The 21,127-nt window shown below is 43.3% G+C and overlaps 1 long non-coding RNA gene across 1 annotated transcript; it reads right to left on the bottom strand.

Annotated features, from left to right (window-relative positions):
• Positions 1–10,967: 10,967 nt before the first annotated feature.
• Positions 10,968–12,250, bottom strand: LOC144807904 (uncharacterized). Its single transcript, XR_013606514.1, has 4 exons — positions 12,162–12,250; positions 11,959–12,059; positions 11,740–11,838; positions 10,968–11,276 (listed from the first exon to the last, which is right to left on the bottom strand). It is a non-coding gene; the product is annotated as an uncharacterized LOC144807904 (long non-coding RNA).
• Between the last annotated feature and the right edge of the window lie 8,877 nt (positions 12,251–21,127).

Here is a 21,127-nt window from a genome sequence, read left to right as displayed (position 1 = left end):
GCAATGCAATGCTTTTGACCTCACATATTATATCACTCATGACATGGCCAGTGACATCACTGATGACCTTATCCACAGAACCAGTCACACACCCCATACAACTTCTCATACACACACTCACATACCCATTTGCTGACTCTACTCACTCATCCATAGAGCTGCTCACGCAACCACTCACTCAGCCATACGGCAACTCACTCACCCATACAGTTGCTAACACAGCCATTTACTAGCCCATACAGCCAGTCACACATCCATTCAATCTCCCACACACCTCTTTCATACCTATTCACACATCGATGCAATCACTAAGAGTCTGAGTTGATGCATAGGTCTGTGAGTGGGTGGGTGAATGAGTTTGTGAGTGGGTTCATGAGGTGTGTGAGTGTCTCAGTGAGTTTGCGAGTGGGTGTATGACTGAGTGGGTCTGTGAGTGAATGTGTCAGTGCCTGACTGGGTCAGACAATGAGTGCTTGAGTGTCTGACTGGGTATGTGAGTGGGTGCATGTGTCTAGGACTGTGACTGGACGTGAGTCTCAGAGTGGAGGCATGAGTCTCTGAATGTGTATGTCAGTAGGTGTGTGAGTCTCTGAGTGGGTCTTTCAGAGGGTGTGTGAGTGGATGTGTGTGTATCTGAGTGGGTGTGCTAATGGGTCAATGAGTCTCTGAGGGTGTCAGAGCTGTGAGTGGGTGCAAGGGTGTCTGATTAGGTCTGCGATTGCATGGATGAGTCTCTGAGTGGGTCTACAAGCTGGTGCATGCCTGAGGGGGTCTGTGAGTGAAGGCATGAGTTTGTGAGTGGGTCTGGAAATGGGTGCATGAGTGAGTGGGTATGTGAGTGGGTGCATGAATCTGTGTGGGTCTGTGAGTGGGTGCATGAGTGTGAGCAGATCTGTGAGTTGGTGCATGAGTGTGTGCGTGAGTGGGTGCGTGTATGGGTACTTGAGTGCCTGAGCGGGTCTGTGAGTAGATACGTCAGTGGGTGGGTGCATGGGGATGTGATTAAATGAACATATCTCAGAGTATGTCTGAGTGAATGCATTAGTGTCTGAAAGAGTCTGTGAATGTATTTGTTTTCTTTGCAATATTCGTGAATTTGAGGTGATGTTACAAGAGAGCGGGGGGAGTGTGCTGTCACTGCGAATATCACACATGAAAAAAAAACAGTTTCTCTACATATAATACACATATAGGGTCCCCCAAAGATCCCTATATTGCAGCCAAGGGGTCAGATCACATCCAACCTGACCCCTTATGCCACTTTCTCCCATTTCATTTGAGTCCCAGGGACAGTTCCCGATTGAACTAAAACGTCAGCTGCAACTTTTTCCTCAAGTTGCGGCCAAAAAAATCCTTGCTTTCCTGTTGGCATGCGTATTCACGATTTATTGCAATATTGTCAAGAATTCTCCACGGCAACAGATATCCAATTTGGATTTCCTTTAATTTCTCAACAAGTACTAAACAGAGTTAAACCAAATAACTGAAAGCAGGGCTAGCACTTGCCAGTATGGTGGCAAAAATGGAACATAGCGCGACTCTGGGGGAGTGACCTGTCACCAACGGTGGAAGAATGGGAAAGGGACTTGGACTGGTGCCAAAGGGCAGAGAAAGTTATTTACAATAGCAGGGGGTGTCCCAAAAAATGGGAGAAGATATGGTTGGCATGGAGACGATACAGGGGGGAGTGGTTGAGTACCCCCGATGGTACACCACTGGGATGAGTTAGACCCTATAGGACCTCATCCTCTGACCGACACGCTCAGTGGGCACTTACTGCACCCTACTGTTCGAGGGACTGCCTGTTCACTGTTGCCAGAGGGAATGGCCACGAAGTGAGGGGGGAAGGACGTGGCGTGGAGGGGGGGGGGAATTGGGCGGAGAGGGTAGGGGAACCTAAGCATAGAACGTTGAATTTCGTACGGGGTGCACCGTGGGGCTAGGCCTACATGGATCTCGCCAACAGATTTATACATGTATATGTTAGTCACTGTACCAAAGCACTTTCACTGCTATCTGATGTGCATTTTAATGGAGCTGTTATGTTCAATAAAAAGATAAAAAAATAAATAACTGAAAGCGTTATCTGCATAACCAAATCTACCTTTCTGCCAAATTCAGTGTAATTCCATCCAGCGGTTCAGGTTGTAGTTGTGTTCAAAGCCCCTATGGGAATTAACATGGAAAAACAAAAAAAAAAAATTAAATGCATTTTTCCCCCACCTCCCCTCCCCCTTTTCCTCAGTCTCCACTTGATGGATTACCGCAAAACTTTTCATGCATTACAAGACCTAACTTTACACATTTTGTTTTAAACATTTAGCGAACATTCGTCAAATGGCGCCACAGATATAGGCAAGTCAAAAACGCTTTTCCTATGGCTACATGGCCCCAAATAACCACCTACTTGTGACCGCCAATAGGATATATGTATGTCACTTCTAAGGTAGGCCTATCACCTCCTGTGATTCTGGGCAAATCACTTAATCTCCCCGTGCCTAAAAAAATGAAAGTGTGTCCTCATGTAACGTAACTGGTGCTATGTAAAGCGCTCTGATACCTGATTCGGTTCGGGTCTAGTTCGCGCTATATAAAACTCTGCAAAAAAAAAAAAGGCAGGGTGCTGTATATTAAAAAGGCAGGATATGTACTAACAATAAAAAAACTAATTGTCTTTGCTGTCGAATGGCTTGTAGCCACATTGTTGAGTAAAGGGTTACAAGCTGATAACTCAGCTGTACTAACTCCTGAATGGGACTACCAAAGTTGTTACTTCATGGTATTAAAAGAATCGTTACCATGAACCTGACTTGATGCTCATGCAAAATGTAATGTAACTTTTCAGTAAAAGCAACTTTTTGAAAGTTACCACTCTGATACCCACGATTTACAATTACCATTTTCAGGTGCTGGACACAAGACTGCCTTCTACCTTCCTAAGAAGTGTGAGGGACTAACAGGAACAATAGAGGCCTGCCATTGGTAGAGGTGTTCCTCTCCGGAAAGAAGCCACACAGAGTGTGAGCCCAAAAGACGAGCTTGAAAGGGGAATCTGTCTTTAAAGGGCACATTTTGGACATACAGGAGAGAGGAGCTGCTCTTTTGTCCTGGTAGACTGGTTTGCTTTGAGGACAGAGGGGGGAAAACCAGTGGCCAACCCGTTTTTCTAGTGGGTCTGTAGCCGTGCGGTATCCATATCTTTAGGTGGCCTACCAAGCTCCACACATCAAGAGAAGGGTTCTGCCGTCTTGGGAGTGGACAGACTGGTGCACCCTGGGATAACTAGGTGCCACACACTGCAGGAAGTTGTCATCCGGCGGGAGGGGTCCTGTTAGCCCAGTGACTAGTAATTGCTGCATCCCGAGCACTTTAAATATGGCACCCCTAGCTCCCAGAGCTCACATCACATTTGTGCTGGAAAGATAATCGAAGAAGGACTTACCTGTTGTTCCCTGGACCTTGCAGGAGAGGCTGTACTGCGTCTGCTGATACTTGAGCTAGCAAAGTGAGGATTCTGCCTGTGATGCTTGGTTCATGGAAGAGTCTCTCCGGAACCCCAGACAGAATAAGTGAATGCAAGAGCCAATTGGCTGACTTCCTGTTACCAACTACATGGCCACATCTGAAGAAGCCGGTCGGATTAGTCAGCAGAAACAATCACTTGATTGCCACTGACTGTCGACATACACCTTGGAAGACCGAGACCTGATGCGCAAAAGTTTCACTTGAGACTACTGGGCCCAAGAGAGTCCAACCAGGACTTTGAGGGAAATAGACCCTTGTGGCATAAGTCACTGCACCAAGATGGTGGACCGAGGATTAGCCCCAAAGACCCCATCAAATGCACAGCATCCTCAGCCTGTTACAATATCCTGGATCCCTTGCATCAGGACCACTCCATTGATGTCTATAGAGAAGCACCCATAGAGCTTAGAACTGGACTTGAGACTACTTTGGTGACAAGGTAACTGTCTACAATTCCTTACTGGCCCCTCACCTAAAGTGGGTCTGAGTACCCAAACACAAATTAGCAAACATTTTACAAAGTATTGCCAAGACTTGTTGATATTTCTGTGAAAAGCAATGGCAATTTGCAGAGATTCAATAATAGGGATTAAGGCAAATGTGAATGTGACTTAGAGTAGGCTGTACTTGGAGAGCAGAGGCATGAAAGAACAATAATTGGTATAGAAAATAGGTATTGCTTTTGGGACCTTATAAGTATTTAGATATGCAGCACAATATCATTGGTGCAACAACATCAACTGTTGCATGGCTAAACACTTATAAGGTCCCGAAGGCGAGACCTATTGGCTAGGCCTCTAGTTCAAAAATCATTTAATGTAGGCCCACTGATATATCTAGGATGATGTAGATGATACCTCGGATAATCACCAAAAGCTTTATTTTTACGTATTCAATGCTGCTGCTTACTATTTCTTCGTTCACAATTACTTTCGTCCCCCATTCAACCCCAATTCAGTCTCTGGCTGTGAGAGTCTGGTTTATTTTAGCTCATCACTAACGTTTTGGTGGTCAGCTATATTTTATTTATTTAAAACAAATAGAGAAACTTTAAATATTGTGAAAGAGTCCCTTGTTCATAGAACATGTTTACTAGCATCAGAAGGGAAGCTGGAAAACTTCCCCAGGCCCCACATGTGCTATAGGCTGTGGGCGCCACTGGCACGTGTCATTATAATCGCAGCCTTCTTTATGAAACATTCCATGCCCATGTCGCCAACCCACGCTTGCAGCTGATTGGTTGTGGGCACACGTGTGCATAAGCCTCCTCTCCCTCGCTTTACACCTCACTCATCCATGCCCTCCGCCTCTGGTGAGGAAGAGAGAGGGGAGGAATGAGCCTTAAAGGCACAGAGGAAAGGTTCTAGTAAGAGGGGTGACTTGAAGGGAGAGACAAAACGTGTAGAGACAGGTAGAGGGTCTGTAGGTGGAGAGAAAGAGGGTAGTCGAAAACAGTAAGTAAGAGAGCTGCGAAAAGGAGAGGAGGTAGAGAGAGAAAGGGTAAAGAGACAGATGTGTTGAAGTGCGTTGTATTGGAGAACAGGAGAGTGGGTGGGAAGGGGTGGGGAGAAGCGGGTAGCTTAGAGGCGATGTATAGTGAAAGTCAAAAGGAGAGATCATTAGAGGTAGAAAGGAAACTCCTCGGAATAGAAAGGATGAGAGGGAGAGGTAGAGTTAAAAAGAGGCCCAATACAGAGGCATGGCTGTACTATACACAGGGAGGAAAGAGGTGGTGAGGTACATAGAGGATAGAAAAAAGAAGAGGCACACAAATATTTCATGGGGAAAAAAAAGAGATTTTTTTTAGTAAAATTGTGACGTTCATCCACGAACAGCTGCACGGTTAGAAACTGGAGAAAAAACGTAGCCAACGGTTGTGCGATGCTATTAACCGCTGCAGGAAAGAAGTGGAAAAAAACACATTGTGCTTTTTTAATGGTTGGGTATTGGAAGATAAACCGTCGGAATAAAGGACGCCTTTCCCGCGCGCTCGCCAAAGAGAGTGCAGCCTCGGGAGGCGGTTCCCACCTAAATTAATTTGCCACTGGAAAAATACATTGTGTTATTTTCTCGGTGTCAATGTGATATTCAAAGTGGATCATGTATATCCGGCTAAATCGCTCTGCTTTTTTCCCCGGACTACGCAGGAGTTAGTCAACTGCCCCATAAATATTTGCCTAGTCTCCTGGAAGGGGAAAGAGAGCCGTTCACGTGTTCTGGTGCGGTTTTATTGCCTTACAAGCTGTTTACCTTTGTGAGGGAGGCTGTTGTGGGGGCAAAGGCGTGAGGACTGCGGCTGATGTGCAGATCTGGCCGATGCACTTTGAAATGTCGAATGCTAAAGAGGGCAGGGGGAGGGGGAGGGGCATTGAAGGAAGGCGCGCGTGCTTGGCCGAGCGAGAGGAAAGCCATATGGTGCCTGTGAAAGTGCTCGCCCTGCAGATGGCGCCTCGGGTGCTGAAAGCTTGCGGCTGCACTCGCGCATGTAACCGCAAGCTTGAGGCCAGTAAAAGCCTCTGGTGGCACTTTTAAATGCTACTTACTAAATGTCTCGAAGAGACTGCGCATGCGCTGTCTCAGGCGAAACCTAAAAAGGAATCCCAACGATTTTAAGTAACGGTCACTTTTCATGCGGGGTTTTTAAGAATAATATTGCGGCTTTCTGAGGTAGCATGCAAATTAAATAACATTATTTGCATGTGTTACAATATCACTGTGTGTTATGAGTGTAGGATCAGGTATCTGGCTTTCCTTGTGCCTTCCTGCGATAGTTTTCAGGCACACAAAAGGAAAGCCCCTGTCTAGAGACTTCCACACTTGGAAAACAGAAAATGCAATCCCAGCACTCAACCCTTACCATCGGCCAACCTGCAGTGCTCCTGTAGAGGAAGTAAGGCTCTCAATGATTTCTAAGGGGAGCCTTGGTATCCATTGTTCTCACTTTAGTTTCTGGTTTTCACCCTGAAGCCACAGGAATGCAGTCAGTGCACTTCCAGTGTCTGGGTAGGTCTGTCCCCACCCCCCTCTTGTGTTCTCATGCTGCAAGTTTCTTTTAACTTTGTGTCGGTGAAAGGTCAGACTTCTTACATTTTCAAGTGGGTGCTGCTGGTACAATATAGAGAAGCAATAACTACAGCTACGATTAGAGTACAGCCTTCAGAGACTAAAGAAAACTAAACAGCAGGTAGAAAATTGACAGATGCCCACAAGAATCATTTTGTCCAAACATAAGCATTCTGAAACACTCAAATGACAAGTGTGTGCAAACTGAAATGAGAAAGGCAAACCCAGCAGCTGAGGACACTCTGAGCAACACTGCAACTCATTACAATAGGACAGTTCATTAAAGCTCGTTTCCAAAGGGGTGGCCACAGTACATTTGAACATGACTGCATGAGCATCAAATCTATACCCCAAGTCTAGCTTGCACCTGGAGGTGAATTTGTTTGCTATGTACCACATCTGTCGCCCACAAGCATCCTGCAGATTTGTGGTTGTGGTGCAAATGTTGCAATGATCTTGTGAATCTACACAGATTCAGGCGGTGGTTCCAAAGGCAGCAGCAGCGGGAGAGCGGGAGTAGCAGGGCAGGAAGTGGAGTGCACTGCCCGTGCTAAACTAAGCTCAATGCAGAGCCTGTGAGTAAATTGTGGTGTTCACTAGAACAAATACTGGCCAGAGTACATTCCCTGCAGGTACAATCAATGCGTACATCTTCAGCATTTTACTCTCCTACTCTTAGAATGTATGAGGAAACCTTTCTTTATATGGTGAGATTGTGCGACCTCACCGTGTAATAATACAACAATACTGTTTCAGGTTTATTTGTGAAACCCTAGCTCTCTCCTGAGTAGCAGGGGCTCGGAGCAGTCAGGGTTTATCAAAGTAACAAGTGTAATGCATTAATAAGTACCAAAGCTGTTGAATAAGAGGAAACCGCAACACAATAAAAATCAGTCACCAATTAATAACAAGCGTTTGCAATGCAATTGGTCTCATATTTATGCAAGATTAAGCTATTGGCATTGTAAATGACAATTCCTTTTATTTATGTGAGAAAAAGCAAAACAAAAATAAAAGGAGTAATTTACAATGCCAATAGCTCAAACTCGCATAAATTTGAGGCCTATTGCATTGCAAATGCTTGTTCTTTCAGTCTTGAAATGTACTGTGTCCTCATTCTTTTTTTAAATATATTTTTATTATCAGCACAAAGAGTAAACATGACAAAAATATCCCTAATGAATCAATCATGACATAAAATATACAGATAAATACATACAGAATGGCAGACCATAATTTCAGCTAAAAGAATATAAACAAACAATACCATACCATTTAAGAGATCCAAATTTAAATAAAGTTACCCCATATTTTCTCAAATTTATGTAAAGACCTAATACCTCTGATCCGAGCCAAGGCCGCCTCCATGCCATGAATTTCATTAACCAAAGACCACCATTGTGTGATAGGAGGTGGTTGTGGGGAGATCCAGGCTCGTGCTATAATAAGTTTGGCGCAAGATAGTAATATAGTAATTAAAGCCTGCTGAGGAAAGGTAGCCTCATGTACATCTAAAAGTACAGTTAGAGCAGAAAGTAACGGGGGTTCCACTAATTTCATATTCAGCACCTTATCCAAAGCAAGCCAAAACTTTCTTAACGATGGACATGAAAATAACATATGTTCTATGTTGGCACCTACGGTATCACATTTAGGACAGTTAGTACGATCATGATATTTAAAACATTTGAAGACCACTTGAGAATCACTTCGGGAGTATGATAAAACAAACACGAAGTTTTAAATTGTTGCAATCTAAGACTCGCTGATTGGACTACATTATTAATTTTTGAAAGAGAATGAGAAATGTGTTCTGAGTATATAGTCAGCCCCAGTTTGGAACTCCATTTCTCTGCTAATTTAGAACAATCTTGCTTTATATAAGAAATCAAGCAGCTATATCCTGTACTTATTGATGATTTCATATTAGAAGAGTAAAAACACTCCCATATGTCAGAATCGGAAATCTTCATAACTTTCATCAGACAGATCAGATAATCGTTTATTTGAATATATTTAAACCTCATGACCTCCGTTAAATGATATAAATTTTTAAGTGCCCAAATTCTAGAAAGCCATCACCACCATAAAGATCAGCTGGGTCCTCATTTTATTGCACTGTTTGTGACACTAGGGACCCAATGTCTGGGACATCCAGGAATTTGCGGCACAACTGGGACCATACATTAGCTCGTATTTTGTTGAATTGGGACACCATCATATTCTGTTTCAGTCAACGTAATTTTGTTATTGACGTTTTTTTGTATGTCTTCTGCTTCTTCTCCGATGAGGGAGATGAGCAGAAGTGTGTTTTTCCAAGGCAGCTATCCATTTGCCAGCGCCCTCTGTTAGTGGCGGGAGTTGTTTTTTCAAATTGTCTTTGTCCATTTGTGGCCATGGGACATAGAGAGGAGGGTCATGTGCGTTTTTGAACAGCAGTGGCATCTGGTGTGTCACTCTGGTGTTTGCTACTGTGGGTCGTGTGTGGTCAAATTTGTGTGCGTACTTCTGTCAGACTTTCAAACTTGCCCTCATGTAACCGTAGTTCCGGTCTTCATCTCCCTCCCTGTGTAGAATGCAGTTTTCTGCTGTTGCCATATTTTGTGGGTCGAAGGACCCAACTTGTGGCCAGGGGATCATTTGTGGTGCAAGACTTTCTGTCCAACCTGCCAAATTATCAGTTAAGGGATTGACATAGAAGTCAGAATCCTCCCCGAGTGTAACTATTTCATTGGGCGTTAAGTTGTTGCGGTGTTAGGCAGTATGCGTACTGAGCATTATGTTATACTTCTTTTTCTGCCTAGAGGAACGCATTAGGGCTGTGCCTGAGACACCGTAGAACATTTGGTCAGGTCACCCATGCGTTCCCAGCACCTCGAGTCGTTTTTTCTTGGTCCTTCTCTTTCGTTTTTCTTTTTGTTCCTCTGTGTCTGGGTGCTCTCTTTGTGGTGTTGTATGCATGAAGGTAAGTGTGGGTCTATGTGGCGGTTCAAACGTTTATGGAGGTGCCTGTTGTGTTTGGGCTGGGATGTTGTCATGACCAGCTCTTGTGACTGTCAGGGCATATCCAGACAGTGGCCTCATTATTTTGTTGTATTGCGACACCCTGTCTTTCTCCAGGAGTGTGTGTCTGCAGTGTTTGTTGTGGTGTCTGTTCTCACATCATTTGGTTGTGTTACGATACCTACTGCCCATGGGAGTAGAGGAAGGTGTTGCTGTTCGCCAGTGAAGGAAACGCTAGAGCCGGAGTGTGTGCTGTGAGACATTGTATGCGATATGCTGGAGGCGTCATTGCGCTCTTCATCCTCCTCTTGCGGTTGTGCTAGTGTATTTTGCCCTGGTGTGAGCTTCAGTATGAATTGTGCATCTATTGGACCTGGTATCCCTTACACCACAGCTTCTTCCGCTGGACTGTTGGCACTGAGACAGTGCAGCCCCGGGAATTGGTCCATTGTGTCAGTGTTTATTGGAGTGGCATCTGGTATTTGAGAGAAGCCGACGGCTGGCATGTCATTGAAAGTTGGGGTCAAGTCTAGGGACCTGATGAGCAGGTCTAAAATAATATGATACGCGTGAGATGCAGGAACTGAGTCAGAGTGGCACCATTTATTTAAACGATTTAAACAATAAAAATCAAAAACACATCATTAATCAGAAATAATTTTAAGTAGTCTAGCAAGTAACGAGTGTCAGAGACACATTTTAGATGAAGAGTAAAAACATGCAATCTAGTAAGTTTTAAAATCATGGCAATGCATAGGAAAAAGAGAGATTGAATTTCAAAGCACCATGAAGCATCACAACCTCAGTCAAAATGATATATAAGACGGTTGTTAGACCTGGCATACTTGGTGTGGTTCCCCCTATATTTTTGCCGCTACCTCCTATATTTTTTATGCTGTGCTGGATTTCTTTTTTTACTGGTTTAGATGCTTTGGGCACTTTGTCACTGCTGTTCAGTGTCAAAGTGCAAGTGCTTCCTGTGTAAATTGTTATTGTGATTGGTTATCCATGATTGGCATATTTGTGTCACCAAGAAATCCCTAGTAAAGGGCACTGAGTGTGCACTGAGCGTGCACTGTGCACTGAGTGTGCCAGGGCTGGTGATAACAAATGCTTCTAGTGGGCCTGCAGCACGGATTGTGCCACCCACATGAGCCAGCCGGAAAATGGTGTCTCAGGCCTGCCACCGCAGTGCCTGTGTGCAGTCTGTGAACTGAATTGGAAAAAAGGGCTTAGCACTGGGCAGGAGTGCTACTCATTTATATGTGTTACAACTATATCATAGGTATATGAACAAAAACTATATTACACACAAAATGTGCAAAAATATATCTTTTTTATTATTATTTATTTTACTATTTCTCTCATTTGTTTTTTTGGTTATTATCAAAAAGTCTAAGTTGAAATATACAAATAAACAACAACAAAATCACAATGAAAATAATTTGAGAAAATGTCATTAATATATCTGTTTTTCTGATGAGGTATGACCACACAAAGACAATCCAAAAGAAAAAGAATAAGTATTGACAAAAACAATAATATGTTGGTAAGTCCTGGAATTTAACCAATGGAACTGAATGTTAATATCCACTATTATATGGGAAACACTGGTTGAAAAACACGATTGTCACCAACGCGTTTCGGTGTTTAACCTTCCTCAGGGTGAATCTACCAGTGGCATACTAAAACAAAAAAAAAGAAATTACATAAACATATATCTATGATACAGATGCAGAGCACACTAAACACATGAAACTAACAAAAAATTGCTAAACCCACCCATCCCACATTGATCAGGTTTCCAAAGACAGAAAAACTCACAATCTGGCCATCTAATCACACTAGAGTAAAGTAAAGAGAAAGAACAGCTTTACCAAATCCCAATTTTAAGCAAACAGATTCAAAGATCAAACATGCATGCGTTAGAAACATCTCTCTAATAGAAAAAGTCATCATATGGACATATCTATAATTTCAGCTATGATCTTATAATTCCTAAAGGTATATTTGTAGTCAAAATTAACTAATTGCTATAATCTACTCATTGATTGTAATGTCATATTGTTATTACGAGTTTGCGATATATTGTGTCAAAAACCCTGAACTAAAGGGCTAGTTTGGCAAATTCTATAACATATTACTTACCGATAATTAGAAAAAAAACACCTGTATTATTGTATACGTCAGTAGTCTATTCAAATATTCAACTGCGGAATGATCATCTGTAAAAGAACTTTCAGGCATCTAGAAAATGATAAAAAGCAAAACCCTATGAACAAGGTGACCCTCTACTATTTCATTACGATTTAAAAACTACTATCAAACGTATTGCTAGATTAGCCCTATTTCTGTGTAAGTTCTTACCTAAGTATTTCATGGACTGGAGTTGGCGCAAACAAATCTTCTTGGTAATGTTATCATTTTCTATATTTTTTCTCTTATGTCCAAACTCCAAGATTTAGTATCTATGGTGATAATATAAATACATAGAGCAATGTTATTAGCTGGTGAAATAATACTTCGATACCAAGAAGCAACCATGGACATCATTCCATATATTTACCTACATGATTTAGCATCAAGTGCTAGAAATGTAGAATAGCGTTGTCACTTTTTATGATGAAAACCTTCAAGCTTGAAAGAAAGAAGACTCCCTAATTAAAAAAAAAATACAAAAACAAAACTTTCGCTAATAACATAACTATAAAGAAGAGGTTAAGTCCGCGGTCTGCAGAGTCAATTGCACAAGGAGTAACAAAAGGCTCTTACCTCCTATCTGTATCCTTCATAACGCTGACTGATGGTCAGCGTAATATCTTCATCAAATGCCTGTGCGATGGGTACTTTAAAAATATGGCTAATATTCAAAGAACGGACAGGATAAACCCTGTAGAGTTGGGAAAAGAAAAAAAGATAGAGAAACCGGCAGAGTGTAAGCGGCATCTATTATAAAATTCCATGTTATGTGCGCAAAGCGCATCAAACTAAAGAAAGGAGAAACATGTGCGTCTACATATATCTTGCACAGTTTATATATTGGTTGATGTTGGCCAAAGAAGGGGGTTTAAATGAGCCAGAAGTGCTCAATGAACCAAATACAAAAACGTGTGACCGCAATCTCGCAAAAAATGAATTCCTATGAAATGAGAAATATTACAAGATAGCAAAATAGCTACCACAAAATATTCAAGCTCCTTACTAGTTTGCTGCATGCTTTCAAATAGAACAAGCCAACAAGTGAAATGAAACGACATGCAATGGACTAGAGGGTACCTGTTCAATATATAGTTAACGGCTAAGAGACCTGTAAACAACGCTTCAAAAGTATGTATCTACCATTTCTGCTGTATGTTTTCACTAAATACCAACAAAGCGACATGCTTACTACTGCAAAGGGCCTATATGATATTTTATATGCTCGAAAAAGAACTTAATGCAGCACTCACAAGGGGTATATAACTCACCGAAACTCGAGAAAGGAGAAGGCTGCCCCATCCCACAAACACGTAGTCATGGCATCCTAAACGGTCCTCGGGAAATGCGAACGGGAAATACTACGCGTCGTGCGCCCACGTAGCGTGATGACATCATATCTGTGCGTCCGGATTTGCCTCTACGCTCACTCAGAAAGCCATATTTGTAGTTAATACCGCATAGGTGAACTACAAAAGCTACAGTATGTACGTGACAGACAGAATACTAGCAGAAAAAGTTTGCTACCCCTTTATGACAATGCTGCTGATTGAAAACTAAATACAAACAACTATTATTGTTCACCATTATAGAAAAATGTGGTGCTGTGGACTCTGTCGAGCCAAAACCCGATGACATTCTATATTTCAAAAGATGGAAACTAGGAAAAATCTATCTATCCAATATCAAAGCACCGTGCCATCCTGAACATTATATAGATATGTATATATGTTTATGGGCTGATATATAGATATGTATATATGTTTAATGCAGTCAAGTATAGGGGCTGATACAAACATTCCATGGAAGAAATTGCATGGCAGATAGTAAAAAAGCTAGAGAGTATACAGATTCGAATGATAATCAAAATCCTCTCGGACAAAACTCCATAAATAGCAGTAAATAAAAACTAGCATGAATATTCCAAAACAAAAAAGCAAGGTGTATTATAAAAGGCTAACTGGTACTGAACAAGAATATGTGGATAAGCCTGAAATTAATACCCTGAGGGCAAGCTTGCCCAAATGGTAATGGCAAGAATGATTTAAGAAAGTTAGATAGCCAAAAAACATGTAGTTCTCGTATATTAACTGTAAAAGACATGTGTCTAGAGTTAGACTAGCTTATGACACAACTTCCTGAATAGTGGTAAGTGAAGACTAGTATGGATACTCCAAAGTAAGAATACAAGGTATGTTGTGAACTGCCATGTCCTCCTGGTCAGTGTCCCCACTGACCAAGCCTAACCCTTCCCTTTCTGTACACATTGGTCACCCCTATGGAAGGCCCAAGGTACCCCCTTGGGCAGGGTGCAGTGTATGTGAAAGGTAGAGTATGTACTAGTGCAGGTGACATGCTCGGGTAGTGAATTACAGCCATTTTCGTTTTTTCACTGTTGTAAGGCTATCTTGCCCCATAGGCTATCATAGGGAATGCTGGCTACAGCGGCTACCAGCATATCTTCCCATAGGAGCAAGATAGGACATAAAAGTCTAGTATCCCTGAACTCAGAATTTAATAACACATCTTTTAGGAAAGGTTGTTTTTAAATCCTGTGTTTAAGAACAGCACTTTTAGAAAGTTGCTGTTCTCTTGTCTGCCCTTTCTGTGTGCCTTGGCCTGTTTGTGAATTGACTGTCTGGTTTGAGAGTGACAGAGGCTGGTAGCCCCCAGGAGGCTGGCTGAGTCAGCCCTAGACTGAATGACTGCATCTGCATCTGCATCTTGTGTGGTAGGAGGGGAGGGGATAGCACCTGGGCCTGAATAGGGTTGTGCCTGCCTCCCACAATGCTGGCTCCACCTCCTGCTGGGCGGCTGACGACCCTGCTCCTCTCCCTGAAAGGAAAGGAGAGGCGGAAAACAAAATGCTCAAGGAACACCCAGAACTGGTTCAGACCAGGCTCAAAGCCCTCCTGCACAAAGGGAACAAAGACTTTTAGGGGTATAAGTACAGTACAGACTAAAGAAAATTAGATCATCCTGGAATCAAGAAGGAACCTCTGCCAAGGAGAAAGCTGAAACTGAAGAAGGAAGATTGTCCTGCTGTTGCTCTGCTGGACTGACCTGATGCTGCTTTGCTGCCAAGGGGAAGGACTTTGCTTTGTGCTGTGTCCCCTTGCTCGAAGGAATCTCCAAGGGCCTGAGAAGAGCTGGCTCCCTGTTACGAAGTCCCAGGAACAAAAGGACTTCACCCCCAGCTTCCCTGAAGTTTGCTGAGAGAGTTCTGTTCTTCCTATAGTGCTTGGGCCAGTTGTGGTGCCTCTGGAAGTTTTACCTGTGTTGTGAAGCTGGAAACCAAGCTTTTAAGGAACTTTCTGCAAGTTTTATCGCATCCCCGGCACAGCGAGAAAATTCCCGCCGCTACGAAGACCGAGATCGTCGCAGCGCCTGTCGTCGCTGCCTGAAGACGTCGCATCCTTCTTTTGCAGGAAGATTTCCATCGCTGCGAACATCGTCGCAGAGCCTGTCGCCGCTGGGTGAGATCACCGCTTCACGTCGCTGCGAGAATCGTTGAAGAGCCATCGCATCCAGGAACTGCGAGTGAAAGATCGCTGCTGAGCCGCACATCGTCTCCCCGGAGATCGTCGCAGTCCTTCAAGATCGTCGCATCGTGCCTTTGCGAGTATTTTCCTGCGGAACCTCCGCACCGGAATCCATACAAGGTATCGCCTCCCTCCCCATGTAGACTAGATTTGTCGCAATACGCCCGCTACGTCCAGCGGGGTTGTTGCATCGCCTCCCCAAGGTCTCAGGAGTGACGCATCGCTTGTTTTCCACCGCACCAGCTTCTGTTTTGGAACTTTGTCGCATTTAAAGGTACTGTTGGCTAAACGTGATGCAACTGTGAACTTTTCACGCAACTGCATTATTTTATCGCAACTTTAAGGACTCTTTTGCAACCATAATCTTGAACTGTGTATGTTGGATTTTTGTCGTTTTGGTCTTGTGTAGTTTAGATTAAATACCTTTATTTTTCTAAACTGTTGTGGAGTCAGTTTGTGGTGTTTTCACTGTGTTACTGTGAGTGTTGGTACAATTACTTTACACATTGCCTTTGATAAGCCTTGACTGCTCGTGCCAAGCTACCAAGGGGGTGAGCAGGGGTTATCTAAGAGTGTTTACTCCTTACCCTGACTCTAAGCAAGGGTCCCTATTTGGACAGTGGTACCTACCTCTGCCAACTAGAGACCCCCAGTTCTAACAACGGTTAACCGGGATCACACACGCATCGTGACCCAAGAGTTCACTGTGCGAGGTGGTGGCCGAATGGACTGGGGGTAGCTCTTTTATATTATTTTAATGAGGAACTGCTGACTGCAAGTCCTGATTCTGACCAATGTTTTACTGTGGATCATAACATACATTTTAACATTTATTGATAACAATTTGCGCCATTTCTCGGAAACCTTTAAGAAAGCAGAAGTTTTACAAAAAGTTATAGGTCTTTTGTAAGGCCATGTCGCTGTCTTAGTTTTTAAAGCTTAGCAGAAAAACATCAGATGTGAAGCAATGAAATGTTCTAGCTAGCCCCCACCTGATTCTTCCCCCATTGTGTTCTTCTAACGGATGCTTCCTGTTAATGCTACAACCTTGTGATGTATGGTAAAAATGTGCACATCAAGGATATTGGCAGGCAGTAGGGGCTAGGTGACTTTATTTACTAAGAAGACGGAGCTGAAATTCATGACCTTTGCAGGAAGAATATCTGTAATTTTATTAGGGAGGCATGAGGCCTTCTGTCTTCAGTGAGTGTTTTGAGACTGTATTGGCAATTTAGCAAACTCCTGCATGTTGGATGTCAGGGCCATTTAAGACTCCCATGCTTCAGATGTGGGATAGAAATAGCTAAGGCATTATGTGGTATGGCTGGACCCTGCTTCTGTCCTCTTCAGTACCCCTACTGGCTGCCATTCACCGAGTGGTCACACACGCCCACTCAGACAGACCCAACATCTCCAAATGAGCCTATGTGTGGTTGAGGCATATGGGTGGTTAAGGCAATCGTTGTTCCGCTTGTGTTGTAAAGGCACGCGTTGTTTAGTCTGCGTTGTTAATGCCGTTTCCCGCTTTGGATCTAGATGTCACTCGGTTCGGCTTGCAATACGACCACACTTACCAAAGAGCTCTGAAGTTCTCTGCACGCAGTTACTTACTTTACTCCGTTCCGTCGTAAGTCCGAGTACACTAACCCTGCCCCTCCCCGCCCCGTGGCACTCCCTCTGCGAGCCGCCACTGTCTGTAAGATACTTACTTTTAGAAGTTGGCGCCTGCCTCGGTGTACTCAGAGATGCATTTGTTGACCGTATCCTACTTAACCTTACAGTGCCTCTCCATTTTCCGTTTACCGCGCAGTAGTTGTGTTCACGTTTAGATGCCAACCTTAACTAAGTTTCTCCTTAACCCTTAGGTGTGACTGTGCTTAACTCGCGGTACAACACCATTTACTTTGAAATGTATATACGTTTGCATTGGGGCTGTACAAGTATAAGCATGAAATATCCCCGCCTGTTTTGTCATGTCAATTGCTCCACCTAACCCCCAGTACAGCATCAAAGCACCAAACTGGTGGGCACTCATGCCACCTTCGACACAGACCTGGAAGAATCTAGTAAGCATAAAACATCTGACCCTCGCATACCACGAGGCCTGGGCTGCTCTCCCGTGCACACTCTGGGGTGGATTTAAATCAGTTCAAGAGCTGGTCGGTTTGTTTTATCACCAAATCACATTCTTGTTTAATGCACAGGGAGGTTAAGGGATATGCCAAGGATCACGGGAAGTTGAGTCTACACTGAGATTCAAACCTACTTCCTCAGTTGGAACGTTCACAGGCTTGCCTGTAATCACATCTCCCTGCTCCATCCCTGAGCCAAAGCCCTTGGCACTCTTTTACAGTCAACAACATATGTTATTTTATGTCTCCTTTGAAGCCAAAACAAATACCTGGTAAGGTCAATGAGCCACTTTTTTTTACAGAACTCCTGCCAGCTACAAACAATACCACTTACAATAATTACAACAGCACTAATAACAGTCCAAAATACTGCACTGCTATGTCCACACTAAATAATTGTAAAAGAAGGGTGTTGTCTTTGTTTAAAAATAAAGTTACACAGATAGAGGAAATTGTTACGCCAGTAGCTCTTGAATAGGCAAAACCTATTGGCTTCCCAAATGCTTGTTAAACTTGTTAACATTGTCAGGGCATTGGTAGCAACTCATTATTACCAGTTTAACACCCAAATAATGCAATAAGGAGCAGAAAGGTGATCAGTCAACCTGTGCAAAGGGTCTTCCAACTCATCAGTGGCAGATGATGGATTATGTGGCAAATGCGGCAAAATTGCAGCGGCCACTCAATTGCATAATTCTAGTGGTCTTTACTTTAGGTAAGGCTACGGCATCAGGCAGAACAAAGAAGCTCCATTCATATTTCTTTATCAGTTTTACGGCCACAGATGAGGAGTAAAAAGGCCAGGAATCAAAAGTAGAGCCGCAGCTTCTTGCCTAAGGTTCAACATAATTAGAAACCTACAATTTCCAAGACTGCTGTACCGATGCGCTACAGAGGAACAACAAGCATTTGCAATGCATTTGATCTCGTCTTTGGGACCTTATATGTATTTAGCTATGCAGCACATAAGCCTGGATGCTGAAACCTCTACTGTTTTTTAACATGCAGGGAAAGTAAGCACCAACCTGCGGAAAATGCAAGGTATGGGAACACATGGAGAGAAATACTGCCTTTCAGCAGGAAATGGTATAGTCCAAACCTCTGTTTTTAATAAAGAATCAGGGCCTTCGGTGGTCATATCACTGAAAATACAAGATGTGAAAAAATTATTATTGTCTACGGGTGCTCATGGAAGACAGTTTCTAAGGACTGGAATCTAGAGAATGCTAAAGTGATTCTGGTATTTTACTGACCTCTGCTGGTCGTGTTCTATCAAGACTGTTAAATAGAGGCAGTTGAACAGAAATAAAGTCCCGAAGCGGAAGCAGACCAGTCTAAGGGCTGATCTCCAGAGCCCACAAAGTACATACAAGAGGTCTCGAATGCTCGACCTAAAAAACGAGTAGAAATAAAAACACTTCTCACCTCGCTAGGCCACCCCAGGGTGGCGTGCATTCTGACGCATTTCCAGATTTCCGATTGCTTGTAAATCTGGAAATGCATCAGTGGACATGTCACCCCCTAACATGAAAGTGTTGCGTAAAAAAGCGGCAATATTCACAAGCCCAGGTAAAGTCACGCAGGGTGGCTGTATCTGTGCTTGTAAATATCACTCAGCAGGTTGCGCTGCTGGTGCATCACGCAAAGTTATGCACCGGCGGCGCAAGGGGCTTGTAATTCTGCCCAAATATATTTAAGAGGAGATCATTTTGTACCCAAAGCACAAATATTCTGGACTTTCTCATCTGGCTTGATACTTTTAAGCACGCCAGCCTTCGGGCAGACCCAAAAATTGGGAAAAGTTGTTTATTTTTAAAGACTGTTCTGTTTTCTTACAACTGCTATTCGAGAACTAAAACAAGCAACCAGCATTACCTTTGGACAAAATAGGCTGCATCCATAGCGTGCCACCACTAGGTGACGCCAAATTTTAGGACAAGGCCTGAACAGCTACCTCTTTACTAGGAATAGGGAGTGCTCCAACGGCACGCTGTTATTTTTGCTGCAGTGGCAGTGACACAATGCAATTTTCCCTGATGTGCTCAAAATTGTACTCCTTTGCTCAAAAACAGAGCTACGTTTTCTGTTTTCAACATCATAAAACCTTTGATTTATGTTTATATCTGTGAAACACAACAGAGCGTGCTGAAAACTCCTCTTAGCACTCTGTGGGGAGGTTTATAAAGTAGCCCTCCAAGTTCACAGACTTCAGGGGTCTCAGACCAATCAACCATATTTCAAACGAGGTAGGGTATTCAATTATGAGTTCTTATATCCGTCTTTGATGATGGCATTAGAATGGAAAAGGCGTATACTGGGAGAAACCCCATTGTCACATCACTAGATAAATAGCCAGTTGGAGGGCCCTGTCTTAGGTCTTTAGCTGTTGATACATAGGTACCTGTGGTTGGTGTTCTTATCTGAGTTTAACCTCAGGTTTGACTCACAGTTTATTTTAGTTGATAGTATTCATTGTTCAAGCACAAGAGATGAGTCTAGAGTTTCTGGGTGTTTCCTTTGAGTCTTGCTGCATGATAGGGCAGCCAAAGTGTAGTACTCTGAAACAAAGGAAGTTTATGCCTCCGGCAGGCTGTTAAACTTGGACATATATTAGGAGGCCTCCGGCATGCTGTTTCACTTGGACATATATCCTGTGGCTAGGCCGTACAGTGCTGTATGGACTATGTGTAGTCTTAGAGTCAGTCTTCCTTTATTCATTAGAAAACAGAGATCTTCAGAGGACATTTTCAGGATTATAGACACTTGGAGACTTGAATACTGTCTCCTTTTTAGAGTCTGGTGTAGGTGTGGTGGCAGCAGAACTGACAAGAGATCACCAATCCTGGAAGCACCAATGTAATTTTAATGTGGTAGGTGCAAAAGGAGGTATAGCATTTAGACAACAGGGTCCGTTTTTAGGTCTCGCCTAGCGATGCAGCGCTATGCGCTGATCGCAAAGCGAGACTTATTGTTGCTGTGTAGGCTGCGAAGTGGGACAGTAGATGTGCACGAGCTTAAAAACCCAGTGCAGATAATGGGTGGAACGCGCGCTAGAGCAGACACGGCCGGTGAACGTGCAAGTCTCTTTTCTCTCGCTCTGCCTCGAGGTGTGCTTTGCGCTCCGCCATGCTTTCGGTTTCGTGTTCTGCTCCTAAGACACATGGTTCATTACGCAGCAAGGTCGGGAAGGCGGGAGAGCTGAGTACTTGCAGTGTTTTCTTATTTTATTTTCCTGCCTTTCTGTAGTTATTCCACTTTGTGCGATATATTATTTTTGCTTTCTCTCCTGACATGTGCGCATAGTGTTTGTACATTATACGCTCAGAAGTTAGATGGCAAAAGCTTCTATCTGGTCATACATCTTATAAGCACGTGTCGTTTATTCGCATTACGTACCACTTTTAGCATTTACTTTGTGGCAATCATTACATACATGTTGTACTGCTTATTTGTACGCCTCTTCTTTTGGATGCATGTAGGACAATGTGGCGTTTAAACCCGTGAATTGTAACATTGTAGTACAGGTATGTATGAGTGTAAAAACCTGGGTCGGGTCGGGGACAATCGATATTTGCCCGGCGGTATGGCCTCTGTGACCCTCTAGTTAATTAATCAATGAAGAGGCAGGCGCTGGAGACTGGAAGGCAGGAAACAAGGTTTTTATTC

This window comes from Lissotriton helveticus, chromosome 1_2 (genome assembly GCF_964261635.1).
Source record: "Lissotriton helveticus chromosome 1_2, aLisHel1.1, whole genome shotgun sequence".
Lineage (NCBI taxonomy): Eukaryota > Metazoa > Chordata > Amphibia > Caudata > Salamandridae > Lissotriton > Lissotriton helveticus.
Note: the sequence above shows the minus strand (reverse complement) of the source record. Positions and strands in the feature narration are given on the sequence as shown.